This window comes from Canis lupus, chromosome 9 (assembly GCF_048164855.1).
Source record: "Canis lupus baileyi chromosome 9, mCanLup2.hap1, whole genome shotgun sequence".
In the NCBI taxonomy this organism is placed as follows: Eukaryota; Metazoa; Chordata; class Mammalia; order Carnivora; family Canidae; genus Canis; species Canis lupus.
Window position 1 is genome coordinate 60,176,231 of NC_132846.1, and position 16,348 is coordinate 60,192,578.

General features: G+C 38.3%; 1 long non-coding RNA gene across 2 annotated transcripts in view; it reads left to right on the forward strand.

Annotated features, from left to right (window-relative positions):
• Positions 1-2,545: 2,545 nt before the first annotated feature.
• Positions 2,546-16,348, forward strand: part of LOC140639479 (uncharacterized) — a 60,402-nt gene continuing 46,599 nt past the window's right edge. The window contains exon 1 of one of the 2 annotated variants that reach the window (XR_012036194.1): positions 2,546-2,734. This is a non-coding gene — a long non-coding RNA (uncharacterized lncRNA). The remainder of the gene's footprint in view (positions 2,735-16,348) is intronic. The other variant, XR_012036195.1, reaches the window with a different exon arrangement.

Consider the following 16,348-nt stretch of genomic DNA (forward strand, 5'->3'; position numbering starts at 1 on the left):
AAGTTAGTGAGTGATAATTCCAGAGAAAATATATAACATGAATTCTGCTTGTGGGGTGATCAGTATTTTCCTATTAGAAGTGCTCAGGCTGAAGCTGTGTGGTTCACCTTCCATGGATGATTTAGAAAGCATTTCTAAATTGTGGGAGAAATTGTCCTGGATGATGATGTAAACAATCCATGCAAATTAAATGTGCAACTTGTTTCTACAAATGCGAAGGAGTTCACAATCTTATTTATGTATCCTTCAGTAAATTTTTTCTTGCCTTAAAAATGTATGAATTAGAATCTAGGAGAGAAAAAAAGATCCATGCTATTGTCCCATCACTACCCTCAAACTTCAGAAAAATCCTTTATTGTTCCAAAAGCCTTTCTCCAATAATATATAATTTCTTACACTATCATCTCAGTCCATTTGAGCTGCTATAACATAATACCATGGGCACACTAGGTGGCTTATAACATCAGAAATTTATTTCTTACAGTTCCAGACACTAGAAGTCCAAATGCAGGAGGGGTCAGGTTCTGAATTACAGATTACCCACTTCTCACTGTGTTCACATGTAGTGGACGGTAATAGGGACCATGGCAGGGCCTCTTTTACAAGACACTAATCCCATTCCATTCGTGAAGGCCCCATCCTCACAACCAAATGGCCTCCAAAACTCCCCATCTCCTAATGCATCATCTTGGGGATTAAGATTTCAATATATGAATCTGGGGAGGATGCAAACATTCCAACTATAACACCACTCTTAAGTGAGACTCCCATGGCCACTGTTTCTAACTAAATTGTATGAAACAAGAGCATTGGAAACACTTCAGTGTGTTTGGTACAGAAGACAGGTTTCCCAAGGCCCCATGTCAGACGTATTTAGCAGAACCTTCAGTTGTAGGGCCCAGGAAATCACTTTTTACCCTGCTTCTATGTGTTTGAAATGATCCCACTACAGTTTGAAAATTGGTGTACTTGGACTATTGAGAGACAAGAACAAAACCTGACCCTGCCTCCAGCCCTCCCTCCCCCAACCGCAAGCATATACTATTGTTTGTTCTTCCTCAGTGCACAAGTCAGGCTTCTCCAGAGAAATGGAACCAATAGGATGTGTGTAAATAGAAAGAAAGAGAAAGACAGAAACAGATTTATTTTAAGAAATTGGTTCATGCAGTTGTGGAGTCTGGCAAGTGTGAAATCTGCAGGGCAGGCCAGCAGCCTCGAGAGCCAGGAAAGAATTGACATTGTAGCTTGAATCCAGAGGCCATCTGTAGACAGAATTCCCTTGTTCTCAGGGACAGTCAGTCTTTATCTTGGAGCCTTCAACTGATTAGATGAGGTCCACCTATGTCATGGAAGAAAACCTGCTTTACTCAAAGTCTACTGATAAAAACAGTAATCTCATCCAAAAAATATCTTCACAGGGACCAAAAATTATATTGTGAGCAAAAATCTAGGCACTGTGGTGTTGTCAAGCTGACACATAAAATTAACCATCATGCACAGCAGTAGCTTCAGAGAATGCTCAGGGGACTGTGTTTGTCATTAAGGCCTACAGAGAATAAATGATTCTGGACAGAGAGCTCCCAGACTCACAGCTTGATAGTGATCTTTCAAGCACGAGGCTTTCTATAGCTTCACTTATCTCCAGCAGAAAACGACCAGATGAAACTAAAGAAAAAAAAATCCAATGGTGACTTTCATGATGATTTTTAATATTACACACACACACACACACACACACACATGCATGCACACAGATTAGGATGTTTCATTTATCAAGCCATTATATTCAAGGTTTGAAATCTTTTTTTGTCTAAACCAAAAAAGGATGGTGAAAAAAGGAAACATAAACAGAGAGGGGTGACCTAACTCTCTAGTCAATACCAACCTCAGGATGAACTGAAATTACCCCATGGCTCCATTTGACCACAGAGTGGGGTTCCCTCCCCTCCCAGTTCTGATTCAGAGTTGCTGACGAGTTGGAACTCCTTGAGAAGGAAAATATTGCAGGTAAATGTTTTCCTCCTGATGTCTGAGTCAGAGAGCTTATTTCTCTGATTCACTAAGGGAGAGTTTTAGCCCCTACTCCCATGGACCCTCACATTACCATTTTGGTGTGCCAACAGATCTGCCAGAGAGCACCATTTGAAAACCCAACCTCTCTGAAATGCCACCTTTTACTCATGAAGGCTTCATAGTCAATATTTCTTTGGGACTTTATTTCTGGCTTTGATTTGGTGGACTGAATTAAGCAATGTTAAGATTCTACATCATATTAACACCTGGAATTCTTCTCACTGGGCTGGTAGTTAAAAGCTCTTCAATCCGTTTCTCTTTCCTTGTTAATGATAGAATGGGAACCTTTAAAGAATATACATGAAACTCCTCATTAATCATTTGCTTCAAAGTTGGCAAAGGCAATAACTTCACTCATTGGCATGAATTTGCCCAATTAATCTGCAGGAATTTCCATGTCTGGTGATTATTTCCTGGGATTGGTTTTCACATGGTATGCCCTCCTGGGATGTTTCTTAGAACACAACTTAGACTGCAAGCCTTTCAACCTCATGGGATTTGTATTTGGGCTTCTTTTCTGCAGGATTTTACCCTGTGGTTCTCACTGGAACTCATGTATGTCATTGGGGCTTTTATTTTCACCCAACTTCCTCCTGGGCTTTTACATCTGTGGCTGGGAATGGCTAACTGCATAATCTCAGAAGTGAGTGACTCTGCATTTGTAAGTGAAAAAATTACAAATGTTTGTTCTTGGGGACACTTCATAGGTTGTTGCCTTTTTATCTTATTTATATCTTGAATTTTTTCTTTCTGTGATTAAACTTAAAATATTAATAAAGTCAGTTATATGATAGGTAGAGGAATAGACGGATAGAAGACAGGTAATACAGATAGATGATAAATAGAAGATAGATGATAGATGGGGTGATGATAGGTAGATGATAGATGGATAGATAGATAGATGATAGAAGACAGCAAGACAGAGATACAGAGATAGAATGCTTCTAAGATACTTTTTCCAAAATAAGACTATTTTTTGAAATCTGCTGCACCGGTTTGGAGGCCCATCTTCCACCCAAAGCCATTGCTTCAGGTAATCAGGTGCCTCACTATTCCCCAAATTCTGTGTCATTCCAACCTTTCTGCTTTTATAAAAACTACTTCTAGATTTTCTTGTGATGTTCTCCATCATAACCTCTCAATCCACCAAATCCTACTCCTCCTTCTAAATCTTAATAAGGAAAGCTACAATTCCAGTTCCTACAATTCTTTGGACCTGCATTTATCCTTCCACACTTCTGATGGCCTTTTGCTACTGGCAGGACGATGCACTTGATACTTTAAGCACACTATACTTTCTCTTAATTTTACTGTATTTGTTAGTCTCTTCTTAAAAGCTGTAACAGAATAGCTTTTCAAGGTGCTATTCAGCTCACACAGGGCCTAGTCTCATATGAGGTGTTCAGCTATGAGCAGATTGAAAAGAAAACCTTAATCTAATGTATTCTCAAGTTATATCCACATGATTGTGGGTGACGTGGCTCATCAATGACCTGCACAGGGTAATGAATGGTAGGGCTTTATTTGCTCTCTCTCTCTCTTAAAAAAAAAAAAAATCTATTTATTTATTTATTTAATTTACTTATTTAAAAGAGAGAGAGATATAGAGATAGAGATAGAGATAAACATAGAGATAGAGATAGATAGAGAGAGAGAGAGAGAGAGAGCCTGAATAGGAGGGGCAGAGAGAGGGGGAGAGAAAATACACAGTAGAATCCAGACTGAGCATGAATCCCAATAAGGACTTGATGTGGGGCATGACCCCATGACCCTAAAATCCCGACTTGACCTGAAACCAAGAGTTGGATGCTTAACCAACTGTGCCACCATGATGCCCCTATTTTCTCTCTTGAAAAGGTCTGGGTTCTGGTATCACTACATAAAGGTAAATTCATGACTTCTGTTTCATAATTGTTCCCCAACTGCCCCTGACCTTTCCCTGGTAGTATGCAATTCCCTCTCTCTCCATTATGGAAAAGCAAGAGAGTTACATTTGAGGTAAATTATGTACTAATTATGTGAGTTGTTGTTGCAACCATTCTCAGTGACAAATTACTAATAATAAACCTTGCATTTTTCCTACTCACTGCCCAACCATGGAGAATCTCAGCAGGGACTCAGCATCTGTTTTGATGGTCTTGTTTTTCTATGCTTTATGCATAAACAGTTTTCGTATGAGTCAGGAAATACTGGCTTTCATAGTAGTGGGTTGAACATGGGTAACTGTCAGAAATGTTCTAGAACTCTTATAGTTTATGAATTAGATTTATAATTATGAAAACTTAGGAATATGTCACATGAAATAATTTTAACATGTGCCATGGTGGAGGAAAATGTTGAAACAATGGTTTCTGGACTTGTAAATATAATAAATGCCCATTTATTATTTTTTGTATTCATTTCATTATACTTGTTATCTATGACTTGGAATGGTTTTTCCCAAATTTAGAATAAAGCTATGCAGACTTGTAGAAATATCCATGACATAGCATCTGCTCTCTCATCAGAATTAGAATAGCATAACCAGTATCTCCTAGGATGCAATGGGAATCACAAGTCGAATGAGGCATCAATCTTATGCTCATGCTTCAGTGATCAGCCATACTGGCTGAACAAAGCAAACATTCCAAATTAAACATCATAGACATTGATTTGTGACTTAATGCAAAAATTTCCCTTGGAAAGGTTATGTTTTGTTTTGTTTTGTTTTGTTTGTTTGTGGTTAGCAATTCCTTTTGACATAGGAATTCTCATTATGAACAAGGAAAATTTAAACAACAAAATTCATTTTCCTTCCCATAACGTAAAATTTGGGGAGCTGTTCCTTTAGTATATTTCCTTTCACTTGCCATGTTTGGTTCCTGGTTTCTCCACCATGATAAAAATATGTGCCATCTTTTGAAAGAGTTGGGACATTCCTATAAGAAGTAAACAATAGGGATCCCTGGGTGGCGCAGCGGTTTAGCGCCTGCCTTTGGCCCAGGGCACGATCCTGGAGACCCGGGATTGAATCCCACGTCGGGCTCCCGGTGCATGAGCCTGCTTCTCCCTCTGCCTATGTCTCTGCCTCTCTCTCTCTCTCTGTGACTATCATAAATAAAAAAAAAAAAAAAAAAAAAAAAGAAGTAAACAGTAATTACTGCCCCTTATCTTAAAAAGAATTTTGGCTATTACAACAATTAAAAATGAAAGCCAACTTCTTTTTTTTATGTTAAGTTTTTTTTTTTTAATTTTTATTTATTTATGATAGTCACAGAGAGAGAGAGAGAGGCAGAGACACAGGCAGAGGGAGAAGCAGGCTCCATGCACCGGGAGCCTGACGTGGATTCGATCCCGGGTCTCCAGGATCGCGCCCTGGGCCAAAGGCAGGCGCTAAACCGCTGCACCACCCAGGGATCCCGAAAGCCAACTTCTAAATACAGAAGTTTTACAATTTTTTCCTGGTTATAATTGCAATGATATGCCTTGGAAAATCTTGAGAAAATCTATTCTTCAGCAATTTAGATTGTTTACAAAAGCTCCATGATTTCAACTGTGAACATACATCTGGCTGACAAAGATTTTGTCATATTTTTAGATCCCTTTACTCAAAGTAGGTCAATAGGATATTTTCAGAAACCTTTACTTCTGACTTAATATAAATTGCAAGAGATCTTTCCAGAAAATGCAATAACAGGCACCGAAGATGATTTTTCTTTTCTTACCAAATTTCATCGATGCCTAAGTATTAGTATTGGCAAGCCTGGCACTCTATTGCTATACACAGTTTTGAGCTGGGCAGTAAGTTAGTCTCTGCAAGGAGGCCACACAATCCCCAAATACTGATGTCATAAACTATACAGGAAGGCAAGGTAATACTTGAAAACAATGCTATTTCAGGAATGTTAGATTTTGTCTTGCAAGCACTATGAGGAATTGAAGTAATCATCTCAAGGACAAAACTCAAATGACAAACCCTTTTCTTTTCCTTGTATCTGTTTCTAAATGGCAGAAGTCATAGAAACTGAAATAAATTTAGCAATTTAAAATTTGAAATGTTTTGTTGAATTCTATGAAAAGGCATTGTTAATTTTTGACACTATCTGAAATGTTCTTAATTACAAAACAAGAGAGAGAATTTTAATATTTGGAAAATAGATTACACTGCAAATTCTATAATACCAGAAAACTGGTTGGGTTCCAAAATACTCTGAGAAATCACAGATTGGAGCTATGGTTTAAAACAATCAGTATAAACTGTGACACTGTAAATAATGTTCTCTCCAAAAATATCCCCCAAATACATATAAATTTAATCTCATGCAAAAGAACCCTAATCTTAAATTTTATTTAATAAAAAACAAATAGTTTATTGCAGAATTTTTTGGAACAATTAGGGATGAGGCATATTGGAACAGAGGAATGAGGAACGATTATCTATTTTATAAGCAGAAGACTGAATAATGTGAATTATGTACAAGTACACTTTTTACCTCCCAAATAAAGAATACATGTGAAGATTTTCATGTAACAATGTTTTATTTTTAAAATCCTTACCATAATCAAATTATTTCACATGACTTTTAAAAATAGCCTTCTAACTGGTATTATGTTTTGGCTCTTTTTTTCCTCCAACCAATCCTCTTTTGGATGGCCAGAGTCATCTGTCTAAAAACATAAACATCTGCCATGTTTGTGTACTTCAAAACTTTCAATGGATGACTACTTCTGAGAGGACTAAGTTCAATATTTAGGGCACAAAAAAGAGGCCCATGGTATAGTCTCTGCTCACCGTTCTACTTTATCTTTTACCATAACCTACACTTAGATAATTTCAGCCATATCTTTCAAGATAATACCTACACTGCTTATCCTCAAATGCAAGTTCTTCCATGGTAAACAAACTTCCGCATTTCTCATACCTCTCCATTCTTTGGTCTTTACACTTTAGCCATAGCAAATAATAGCTGTTTTTCCATCATCATGCTATTTCATTCCTCTGGGCCTTTGTTCATGTTCTCCCTGTGTATGTTCAACCTATCCTGTTTTCCACCTGGCTACCTCATAATCTTGTCATCCTCCAGGAACTTCTATCTTCCTCTACCATTTAACTTTTTAATTCATGCACTCCCACAACACCCAGGCCCAACTGATGACAGAAAGCTTGCTTTCATTATATCAAACGTATTCTTTCAAGTCTACTTCCCTTACTAGAATAAAAGCTAGATGAAGGCAAGGACTGATTCGTCTACCTTTGTATTCCTAGCTTCTAGCAAAATGCCTGGCATGTTAAAAGGTCTCCATTTTTATATCTTGGAATGAATGTTATCTTTTACAAGGAGGAAAATCATTTGGGACCATGCATTGGACAAACAATATTTTTAGAAAAAAGTAATCTGGCAGAGCTTCATAATGGTTTATAATGCCTGCAATTTTTATTTCTATACAAAGATATAAATTCTGGCCACAGTTCCTGTAAATTGCTAAAACGTTAAAATCATCTAAGCATTTGGAATTCTATTACCTTGACAAACAAATAGCATTATAAATCATCTGAAAACTTGGGTTTGCATTTGAATATTGTAAAAATGTTGTGTAAGGCTGGTGTCCTACAACAAGTTCAACACTGAAATTTGAAGTGTAGGGAAGGCAAACGTGATTCTTGAACCAAGTCTGCTTGTAGAAAGGGATGTAGTTGGGCAGGACTCAGATTAAAAGGAAAAGATCAATGTCTCTTAGAGAGAAACACAAATGGGTAGATCTTTCCAACCTCATCCTTCAGCTCCAAAAACAACCCAGTTGAAAACAGAGGAGAGTGAGTCAAAGCCCTGCTGGGGAAGTGTGGATGAGCCGTCCTGGTGGTCTAGGAATCACCTCCTAGAGACAAACAACACCATGGTAAAGAGAACCCATCAACAGGTAGTACGAGTAGAATGGAGTGATCTACCCCTGCAGGTAGACAACTCTGACGGTTCATTCATGCAACAAATATCTCTGTGTACCAGGTGCTGTGCCAACCTTTGGTCATATGGATGTGAAGACAGAGAGATCCTTTTCTCTTATAGAACTCACTGTGGAACATAGAGAAGCAGGAGCATGTAGTGATCATAAATGACCTGCAGTGGAAATTGCACTACTTTCCTCTTCACTGTATTGACCAAGTGATACTGACTTGTGAAATCCTGGTAACACCAATTGTACATTAATTTTCCCATAACCATGTGATGGCTCTTTGGGCCCCTAAGAATGGGAAATAATCCAGAAAAATAATGCTGAGATAAAGATCAATGGGTAAACCCTTTATTGAGAGATGCAAACCCAAGACAGCCAGAGTGGGGAGAAAGGAGAGTAAGATGAGATCAGGAAAGAGGAAAAGCAAGTACAGGTGGCCCCTTATCAAAGTGGCCCCAGCCTTCCAATAGAAAACAACTATGACTGGTTATTTGGTTCTGTAAGATGACTCCAGAGAGGTGCCTCAGAACTTCCTCTATATATCTGGTGACTTTCCTTCCTTCCTTCCTTCCTTCCTTCCTTCCTTCCTTCCTTCCTTCCTTCCTTCCTTCCTCTTTCTCCTCCTCCTTTCTTCTTCTTCTTCTTCTTCTTCTTCTTCTTCTTCTTCTTCTTCTTCTTCTTCTTCTTCTTTTCTTCTTCTCTTCCTCTCTCTCCCTTTCTTCCTTCCTTCCTCCTCCCCCTTTCTTGGCAGCTACCTCTCAATGTTCAAAGTCTTCCCAATGGGTGTTAACTCTCAGAGTTCCTAACAGTATGACCCACTCCCTCGTGGCAGGCACTAGGAAAGCACAGCTACTGCAGGTCCAGCTAGTTCAGCCTTCAGCCTCAGACAAGGTTTCTGCCATTGGTAGCCTCTGAAGACAAGTCAGGAGGGGCTGGGAATTCACCACCACAGGAGTAGACAGGGGGTGGTGCATAAACAGCCCAACACGGGTGGGATATGTCCCACTGTTAGAACAGGTGGTACTCAGTGGTCTGTGAACAAGGCGTCAGGTAACATGCAACATAGTGTATTTTACCTTTTGTAATCCTTTCCACTACATTAGGAAGAAAATCTCAGCTGGTGCTATTCTAAAACACTTCTCCAACACTTACCTTTAAAAAAAAAAAACAAGCAAGAACAATTTTATTCAAGATTATTGCAATAGGGGAAAAAGATTGAACTCACATTGGAATATAGCTGAGACAGCTGGGGATTTGTAGCTAATGGCAGGGTGAAAGGAAAGAGTAGAAAATCATTAAGAGGAACTCAGTTGATGTGGGGAAAGAGAAGCTTGACTGGCTACCAAGGTCAGAGGGATTGCCTCTAAACTGGCTTACCAGAATTCTCCTTAAAACTAGGCTCAGCACTCAACCCTTTTGCAAATGAAAAGAGGGCAGGTGAGTAGAATCTAGCTGGAGTTTAATTACATTACTGTACTTTGATAATATTTCTAGCATATTTTGTATGTTAATATGTGTATTTCACCTGTTTCAGCTCTGTTGCCCTTATGGAAAGTAGGATGGGTGTATATTAATATCATGAAGGAAGATTTCCTTTCAAAATGAATTTATTTGGATATAAAACCCACAGGCTAAAGAAAAAAATACCCAAACCATCATATTGAAGGTGATAGATAGATGAGAAAAAAAAATCCAAAAGGAACAATACAAACAAGAAACTGTTAGAAAATGCTACCTTCCTGTGTTTGGACCTGATGTATGCCTGAGCATACATATGAGAACTTGGTCACAATGAGTTTTCTAATTAATTTTCTTGCTCTTAAATTAAATCTGTGTCCAAAAATATCAGGACTCATAGACCTACAAATGGAATCGACTTTATAAAACAACTAGTGTGCTTCCAAGTGTATAGTTGGCATTCTATAAATACTTTTGTCATTTGGCTTTTACTAGCAATAGAAGTGTCCTTAATTTAGGAAATAAAGAAGAAAAGGATGAGCAAACAATCTGGTACTGCGACAACAGCATTTTTCTTCCAGGAGCCCTTGAGAAATGTGTCACTTTAGATTTGCAGGTTTTCAGAACCAAAATATTGAGAGACCATCACACCAATCCTCTCTTTGGACAAAGGAAGCACCAATAGACCAAGGGGTTTCCCAAGTCCACACAGTTAGTGTAAAAAGTTTGAACTAAAACCATATCTCCTGAGGTCTAGTTGGGATTTTTTTGGAACATACACAGTGGTATGGCATAGTAAGATCACCTCTTAATTCGGCTTCTAAGCCCAGATGTTCTAGGAAGCAGACACATTTAACCCACTTTACTTTCCTACGCAAGCGGAAGGCTGCAAGGGAGCTAGACCTTCTGAAACATTTAATGGTATTTGTCATTTCCCTCTTCTCCAATACTTAATTCCCTGTATTCTAGGACACCATTGCTTTCTGGTTTCCCTCTCATTTCTCTGGTCTCCAATTATTTGTCTACTTTATTACTCCCTCTTTTTCCTCCTGACCTTTAGATTTGTTTTTCGATTTTTTCTGACCTTATTCTAAATATTTGAGTACTTCAGCTATATAGTGGGGATAATACTCTTTAAAATACTTGGTGATTTATCTATCTTTACCTATTTATCTATCTTGTGATTTATCCATCTTTATCTATGTATCTATCAATTATTATATATCTCATGCTATTACCTATTTATCTATCACTTTCTTTTGCGTTTGTTTTATTTTTTTAAAGATTTTATTTATTTATTTATTTATTTATTTATTTATTTATTTATTTATGAGAAAGAGTGAGTGAGCAAGACAGAGACACTATATGCAGGGGAGTGGGAGAAATAGACTCCCATTAGCAGGGAGCCCAATGCAAGGCTTGATCCTAGGACCCTGGGATCATGACTTGAACTGGAATCAGACGCTTAACTGACTGAGCCAGCCAGGCACTCCTCCTTTGTTTTATTTTATGCATGCAGGCATCACTATTATGAAACCATGAGTTTAGTAATAAGTTAGTAACATGAGGAAGGGGCGGATTGTATCTCCCAAACAAAGCCAGCCAGTGAAGAAGGGAGAAAGCTGCAAACCAGTGGTTCTCACTGTTCAGGAAGGGAAAGTAGAAGCTTTTTTGGTGGGGGTGGAGGCCAGAGTCTTGAGGAAAGATAATAGTTTCAAGATGTTGTAAGGGTTTTTCTGGTCTCTAGTTCCCTCATCTCTTTGAGCCCTGTTCTAGACTGGATGTGGTTGGAAGATGGTGTGGGTGTATGGTAGGTGAGGAAGTGGGGGGATCTTTGGGAAGATTAAAAACCTCAAGTAAGTTGAGAGGGAATCCAAATGATGAGGGTGTTTTTCAGTTATATCTCTGGGAATTTTTCAGCATGGTTCTGTAAGAGATTGAACTATTTGAAGAAGATGAACCCATGACTGTCCCAGAGGAAAGCCTCCCAGAGTCTTAGATATTCTCTGGTGGTGCAGAGAAAGCAGCGAAGATTCACCAGGCCTCCATAGAGATCCTAAAAGAACCAGTAACCTTAAGAGATGTGCATTCATGACTGCCATATCCAGGAACATCCCAAAGTTAAAAATAAGGTGGAAACCAAAGATTTCATTACTGTCCAATGGGATACTCCAAATGATAATATTTTACCAATAGTACCAGAGTGGGCAAAGTACAGAAAAACTAGAAATCAAGCCTGAACAACTCCATGACACTAGAAACCAGAAGGACCCCCAAAGAATGCATGTAAAGTGGGGGTTCCTCCTAACTACCCATGTAATAATGAATAGAAATTTCTTTCTGCACACAACTATAAGTCTAAAGAAACCTTAATAGAAAATATAATCTTTAAACTGGTTGTATAAACAACCCAATTAATCTATTCACTCAAAAGTAACTTAAACCTGAAACATTATCTTGCCCTTAATTGGTGTCTCCCTCCCTCCTCCTCTCTCATAAGCATTGGCAACCTTTGCCAATTGATGGGAGTCTAGACTGTAAGAAGCATATAATACAGACAATGCTAAAAATTACTTTTTTGGAGTATTGTGTACATTTAGTTACCACGATTCATCTAATGTTCATTATATAAAGACAAATTTTAAAACTGTTAAGTGGCATGATGGAAATTCAGAAAAATAAACCATGCTAACCATATGTTCCATAAGCCTTGTGCTAGGCCCCGGTGGGTTTTCTTTGCATGGTTGTTCCACAAGAACATCACATTCAAAGTGTCCAATGCTAAACTTATATCCATCCCTTCTTTATTTTCTCACGCTAATGACACCCAAAATTGGGATAGAATCCTCAGAGCAATGTTTCTTGTTGATGTTAGATCAAAAAATGGTGAATAAATAAACACTGCCCCAATAACTGTCAAGGTACCATTATTGGAGTTCAAATGGCCCAGCTCTAACGCAGTGTGACATTGGGGAAGTTTCAATGAGACCCAGCTTCTTCATATATATAAAGTGAAGCAAATAAAAACAATTACAGAGATCCTATGAAAAAGAAATAAGACAGTGTAGTTCGATGTTTCCTAGCATTTAAATTTTTTAAATTCTTTTTTAGAGAAAGCTTGTTTAGCTAACGATTCAAGATAATGCTCTTCCAACTGATTTGTCCAATTTATCCTTTATTTATATGAATTCAATTTAAGCAGGATAAGAGAATTTGAGGTAGCAAACAGGGATGATTCAGTTCATCAATTTATATAATTAGCGAAATATTGCTGAGACTTTGTAAAATGCCATCACATAGACTTTAAAAATAAATGTGCTTGAGACATTGTTATTTAAATAGGAAAAAATTTGATACTCCCGCACAAAGTATATCCAAATAAATTTCAAATGGCTCAGAGATTTAAATTGAGAAAGAAGAAAAAAAGCTATGCAAACACTAAAATAAAATGTGAGTGAATTTCTTTATGCTCTGGGAAGAGGGAAGGTTTCCTAACTATGACTTCAGTTCCAGAAGAAATAAAAGAAAAAATAAACGCTTTTTACTATATTTTTTAAGTGCATGATGAAAGATAAGTGACAAAGCAAGTAAAAATTATTTGCATCTTACATCAAAGGGATGATATCTTAATATATAAAAATTTCTAAAAATCAGGAAGAAAAAGATAGTATGCCAATAAAAAAATGGGCAAAAGATACAATGGTGGGGGGGGGGAGCCCTTGTTTTGAAAAGTAGGAAATTTAAAAATACCAAGCATTTCTCTTGCCTATCCTATTTGAAAGAACCACAGTGTACTCCATAATTGATGAAACAGTGTCTCTCTATAGAAATGTTCCAGTTAATAGATAAAGAAGAAATGAAAGGATGAGAATATTACTATTTTGTGCACCCTCATGGGCTAATGAATTTAGGCCTAAGCATCAGGTAATCTCTCTCTCTCTCTTTTTTTGAGATTTTATTTATTTATTAATGAGAGACATACAGAGAGAGAGAGAGAGAGAGGCAGAGACACCGGCAGAGAGAGAAGCAGGCTCCAGGCAGGGAGTCCGACGTGGGACTCGATCCTGGGACTCCAGGATCACTCCCCGGGTCTAAGGAGGCGCTGAACCGCTGAGCCACCAGGGCTGCCCAGCATCAGGGAATCTTAACATAACAAAAAAAGAAATGAGACAACCTATGTCTTCAAACAGAAGTATACAATGCTACCAATGAAATGTTCTTTCCAAAACAAAAGCAAAGCAAAACAAATACCTCTCTGCCAAACTCTGCCAAGATATTTGCCAGTCATAATCACGGTGGTTGCTAGTGTAGGAGAACCTGGAATGGCTTGAACAGAAGCCACACCTCCCTGGAAAGCACTTCTCAGATCCTTATTATCTCGGATGTTCAAACTGTGATCCTTTTCTCTGGGAATCCCCAGATCCATTATCACGAGAAAATAAAGAAGGGATGGAAATGAGTTGAGCATTGGACATGTCATGATAATGACATCCCAAATCAGGATAGACCCGGGAACCCAAAATGCCTCCAGCAGTTTTGGAAATAGAAGCCTTCCTTTCTGAAATTACTCTGGTTATAATACTTAAGATGTACTCATTTAAGTGTATCTTTAGTAGGTTTTTTTTTTTTTAATTAAAGATTATTTATTTATTTATTTATTTGGGAGAGAGAGAGCACAAATAGGGGGAAGAGCAGAGGGAGAAGGAGAAGCAGGCTCCCCACTGAGCAGGGACCGCCCCCTCCCCCCAACAATGATCATGACCTGAGCTGAAGGTAGACACTTAACCAACTGAGCCACCTAGGTGCCCTTCAGCAGGTTTTAAAAGTAATTTTGAGAAATCTTTTCTATTTCTTTCCTTTGGAATGTTGGCTATTTGATTTTAAAGCCATCTTAGACCACCTATCTCTATTTGATTTACTCATCCTTTTTGATAGAGTTAAGATTTTTGTTATATCCGCTGGAGGTTGAGGTGGTGCAGCTGAGCCCCTCCCTCTAGCTTCATTTCATTTTAATAAGTCAAACAAAACCATAATGTTCTCTTTTCTCCTCAGTAATTCAGGTTCACATCATTTCAGCTACATTTCTATGCCCTTTTAATCATCCTCGATCTCTCTAAGTCTATTGATCTCTTTGTTGCTTTGTTGTCTTTTATAAGTTTTTCAAGACCATTTCTCTTCTCACCTTATATAAATCAATCTGAAACTGTGCATATCGGAAAAGCAAAATGGAGGAATGTCTATGACTCTTAGGTTCTAACTTGAGCTTGAATTTCAATTTCTCTAACTTTTCAAAAGGTATGCTTGTAAGAAAATGTTCACATTCTGTTTGCTCCATTTCTTAAGACTTTTCTACCCATGAATCATCATTTTATGGACGATCTTAGCTGAATCACTAATTAGACTTCTTTATTGGCAATATTATCACCAGTACACATAATAATAATAATAATAATAATAATAATAACAGTCCTGATGTACTGAGTGCATTGAAGTGCCAGGTACTCTCTTGGAGCTCTACAATCATTAACTCAGTCAAGTTTTCATCACCACTCTCCAAGTGCAACAAGAGTGGCCCACATTGTAGAGGTGAAGATCTGAGACTTGGAAAGTTTATGGAGCATAATTCCTTCACACTGCCTGAAAAACTCAAAATCAAATCCAGGTCTATCTGAATAAAAGCTGTGCTTTTAAGGACTGTACTTTTAGTTGCTTCTCATGGTTAGTCTTAAAAATTGCTTTTTGTTTTGTTTGGGGTTTTTTGTTTCTTTTTTTTTCTTTTGTTTTTTTTCAGATTGTCAGCTCAATTAGAATATGAAGCATGATTAAAAAAAGTTGTATGAAGAGCATCTGAAAATACTGCCACATAGGGGAGAAAGCAAAGATTCTAAGGAGGGCACAGCATGCATTTCTAAGCACTAGAAAAGTCAACTATGTATCCTTTTTTTTTTTTTAAGATTTTATTTATTTATTCATGAGAGACACACAGAGAGAGAGGCAGAGACACAGGCAGAGGGAGAAGCAGGCTCCATGCAGGGAGCCGAACGTGGGACTCGATCCCAGGACTCCAGGATCACACCCTGGGTCAAAGGCAGGCGCTAAACCACTGAGCCACCCAGGGATCCCCTCATCAACTATATATCCTATTTGTATCACTTCAGAGAAGAGGTTTGGGACAGGTCAGTCCCTGTGGGAAATGGATAATAGGGAGAAGAAAGGAGCTATGACTTTAAGGCTATTTTTTGAAGTCAATGTACACTTCTAGGCAACAAAGACAAAGAAATTAGAAGGCAGGGTTTATATTAGTTAGATGCTGCTTTCAGCCTGTAGCAATAGAGACCTTTTTGCAACACTTTAAACAGGCAAGGGATCCCTGGGTGGCGCAGCGGTTTGGCGCCTGCCTTTGGCCCAGGGCGCGATCCTGGAGACCCGGGATCGAATCCCACGTCGGGCTCTCGGTGCATGGAGCCTGCTTCTCCCTCTGCCTGTGTCTCTGCCTCTCTCTCTCTCCTCTCTGTGTATTCTCATGAATAAATAAATAAAATCTTAAAAAAATAAAAAAATAAACAGGCAAGACTTTAGTCTCTCATGTCAGAGCATTCTGAGAGAGGAAGTCCAAGGCTGTTTTGGTGGCTCCAAAGAGTCCCTTAAGGGCTTAGACTTCTTACAGTTTTCCACTTCTACACCCATGCTTTCTGTTATCCAAATTACCTCATAGTCCACAATGGCTGCAGAGACTCCAGCCATTGCATTTGGAATCCAGTCAGCAGGAAAATAGAAGGTAGAGAGTATAAAGGAATACCCTTCTTAGGTCTGGTGGCTTTCCAAGAAGGACCAAGAGGCTTCCACTTAGATTTCATCAACAAGACTCTTAGTCACATGGACAAAA